Below are 3,944 nucleotides of genomic sequence, written 5' to 3' on the forward strand. Positions count from 1 at the left end.
ATTGGCTCATTTTTTGCAGAAGTAGATAGTGTGGTCTTCTTCCTACTTCACTTAATCAAGAGGCTCCACGAAAACCTGTCCACCAAGGGTGTCCCTGTTGCTATTGAGCAAGTTGTTTGAGTTCTATTTTTACTGAATTTCAATATTTATAAGGTAACTGTGAGAATTGAAAGAGATTTGTATATCATGTGTGTCATATATTGGTATTCAATAATGGTTGATTATTTTGTTGTTGTTTTTGTTTGTTTGATCTTTATACTGCCAAACAGATTGTGAAAACATGGAAACAAAGATTTTCAGAGATTAAATATTTTACTCAGGTCACAAAGCTAGGAAATTATGTGGCCAAGAAAAGATCCTAATCTATGACGAGCACCAGGAAGAATATGTTGACACGATGCTGGCTTAGTTGATGCAGTATGTAAGCAAACGTGGAACTCCCAAATAAAGACTTGATTTTGCCAAAGGTCTAGATCCTTGCAGAGCTGTTTTCGTTTGAATTTAGATGATTAGTTCACCAGTATAATCACCAATATTACTGTCACTTCTATCCCTGAGAACAAAATTACACCGGCTCGCATGCATCAGAACAACTGAATTGTTATTTTTCTTGTCACAGTTTCTCTGATACTTTAAAAGTAATTTGACAATGTAGAATAATTAATACAAGGGTGTTGTTGTTTTTTTAATTCATCTCAGGGGCAAAAAACGCAATCATTTCACCTGAACTGGGGGAGATTATAGTAAGGTTTCTAGAGTTTCCATTACACCAGAGAAGTTGAAAATCTGACTAAATTGCCTTCAAATGCATTGTATATGCTACATGTGCCTTAAACCATTTTCATTTGTGTGTCTCTAGATTCAAAATGCACTTTGTGTTATTACCAGAACCCAGTTGTCAATTACTTTAGATGGATTCTTTTTTGTTTTGTTAAACTCATTGCCACTCACATATATTTCAAAACTACAAGTCAAGGCAACCTTGACCAAAGTAAGATTGTCAGAAGCAATTTTAAATTCATTGACCTCTTCCATTGAATGTCCTCCCACAAAAAGTCATTGTTTTCATGAAGAAAATGAAGGTCACCTTTAAGCAAACTTTAAAGCGGGTAAAGCTTGGCTTCAATGTTTCTCTCTTTTTCTTTGTGAACTCCATGTATTGTGGCCCACGGTCCCTCCCTCACAGCCAGCCCTTTATTGACACATACGGAGATTCAGGATAAGATGGTATTCCTCATTGGTCTCTTTGACTTTTAAAAGAGGGCAGCAAAAAATATGTTTAACTCAAAGAATGACTGGTTTCAAAAGAGACTTAAGAGCTTTGAAGTCACTTTTAAACTACAAAAGGACTTTCGTACGTAGTATTATATTTGTTCCTCTGGATAATTAAAAGAGGATGATATCATTATTATTATTCCTCTTTATCTTTTATTCTCAAAAAGATTATTGAAATCTCAAAGATAAAGTGGAGTGTTTGTATGATTAAATAGCCCAAACATAGATCTCCAAACATATATCAAATAGCACAAACACTTAAATCCAAAGATGATCCTTTTTTCAGTATAGACTAACCAGCTCGCTTCTTGTCAATCCTACCCTCTCCTAGACACTGGTAGGGTAAGCACAGGAGAACTTAAGAGTAAGAACATGAATACATTGATGTAGTATCATTGTAAAGCTGAATGCTGTTAGGATTGTGTTATATCTGTTCCATGCTTCACTTCATTTCTCTGGCACCTGAAATGTCAAGACATGAGATGCACGTTGCTCTGCAAAATGATGCAACCAGTTGGCAATGATTCAGTTTCAACTCATAGTAACTCTATATGGCAGAGTAGAGTCCATACTGTTCCCAAGACTATAATTGTCAAGGGAGTAGATTCCCAGTCCTTTTACCTGTGGGGTGGCTATTTGGTTAGAACTGCCCACCTTTCATGTAGCATCGCCAGGGCTCTGTGCCAGAGGATGGGGAAAGAAACAAATGGCTTGCATATTTGATGTTCTTGAGCTCACAAGTAAGGTATTGGTTGAATAGATGTTTCTAGAACTACCTTGAAGAAATAAGAAGGTGATATAGCTTTGGGGAGCTTCATTTCGTAGATAAGGAAACTAGCTCCGGATACAAGAATCTCTTCTCCTTTCTTCCTCTTCCTTCCCTATTCTCCACTCTTTATTTCAAAGCAAAGATATTTTTTAAATAGCCTCTTATTACAAAGCCAATATAAACTCAATGCAGAAAATGTATCAAACACTGAAAAAAGATACAAAGCATATAAACTACTCTACATTTTACTCAAAAATAATCAAATTTTGTCAACATGTATCTTGGCAGTGTTTTTCTCCTTAAAAATGCGTCACATTATAAAAATGTCTGTATATAATATTGTTTCCACTTAGTAATACAAAGGAATGCAACTCTGTGCACGTTCATCTATTGATATTGATATGAAAATTATCGAATATAGCTCTAATTTCTATGCCGTATGCCTTCAGATATCTGTATTCTTGGGTCGTTTTTCATGTATGAGCACAAGCCCCTAGCAGTGGAACATTCTGCATATAAGTCTGCATTTTCACTGCCCCTTGCTTGTCATCTTGATTCCTTCTGAAAAGATGGCTACACAGAGGAGAAAAATATTCAATTCATGTTTTCTTAGGAAAATATCACTATCTCTATTGACTTTCAGTGCTTTGGAAGCACTGTTAATCTTAGCATTTGTCATCTAACGCTGAAAGCGGAAACAATCCATTTTAAACTTTAGTTGATGCCAAATTTTTAAAGATGAGTGTGGAGTCATTTTAAAATGCCTAAGCTCCCTTCTGACACCAGTGTAATGTCCTTTGGGTGAAAGAATGTGTGCTATTTAGTACCCAACCTGAAATGAAGGTTAAAAACTATTTTAGCGCAACCTTGTTTAATAAGATTGCTGAGACGTTCTCCAGTGGAACGAGTGAGAGAAAGGCTGCAGGTGCCGGCAGCAGGCCCCGGGGAGAAGAGCCTCTCTCTTTCTGATGGTGGATTGTGCGCAGCTGTAATTGTCCATCTTCTGCTGTCTGTCAGTCAGACAGTAGCAGCAGCAGAATAGCTAGGAGCTGGAGGAGAGCAATAGATTTTACTGAAAAATGTTACCACAAATTCTCATTACCACAACATACAAGATGATATTTATAAATGACAACCTTCAACTTCAAGATTACAAAAACTATATATGGCACACCAGACCTCTCGTTCCCACTCCTTACCTGCCAGTATCCTGATGACAAGGCTGTCCTATAACTGACTTTCTTGAAAATGATGATATAAGTCTGTTTTCAGAACACTGTCACTAAGATGATCTAAAAATATACTTCGGTTCATATTAAAATACTTTGTGATATAAAATATTAACAGACTTGTGTTCCCTCCAGTGTATTTCCATCACAAATCATCAAACTTCAGGTTGTTTTCATTCTTAACATTGATTTAAAACAGTAAGAATAAAGTAAAACAACAACTTACTTATTTATTATTCTAAACCTCCAACAATTTCAAAGGAAAATTTTGGTAATATGCTATTGGTGATTGACACTAACCTATGTTCATAAATTTTATTTACTCTCAGGAGTAATTAACTACAAAAAAGGTGATCAATGATTTCTTTAAAACATGTACAAGTGGACACTGGCTTATATTTGTGTTCAGCAAGCAATGTTTATAACCATCTGGTTTTGGAGGGTAGGGAGAGAGTTTATGCAACTTATGGTCACCCTGAAATCATCGGTCTTCACAACCCGGGACTAGAAGAAGATCCAGAACACCCTGCCCATTGCTCTGAAATGGGTCACATTAGAACAGTGGTTCTCAACCTGTGGGTCGTGACCCCTTTTGGGGTCGAATGACCCTTTCTCAGGAGTCACTCGATCCATAACAGTATCAAAATTACAATTATGGAGTACAACAAAAA

At 36.4% G+C, this 3,944-nt stretch overlaps 1 pseudogene; it reads left to right on the forward strand.

The window, feature by feature from the left end:
• LOC101655492 overlaps nt 1-3,086 on the forward strand; it is a 24,586-nt pseudogene extending 21,500 nt beyond the window's left edge.
• Nucleotides 3,087-3,944: the final 858 nt, after the last annotated feature.

The sequence above is a fragment of the Echinops telfairi genome, unplaced genomic scaffold (genome assembly GCF_000313985.2).
Source record: "Echinops telfairi isolate 266 unplaced genomic scaffold, ASM31398v2 ScPeMD7_1;HRSCAF=3_0, whole genome shotgun sequence".
In the NCBI taxonomy this organism is placed as follows: domain Eukaryota; kingdom Metazoa; phylum Chordata; class Mammalia; order Afrosoricida; family Tenrecidae; genus Echinops; species Echinops telfairi.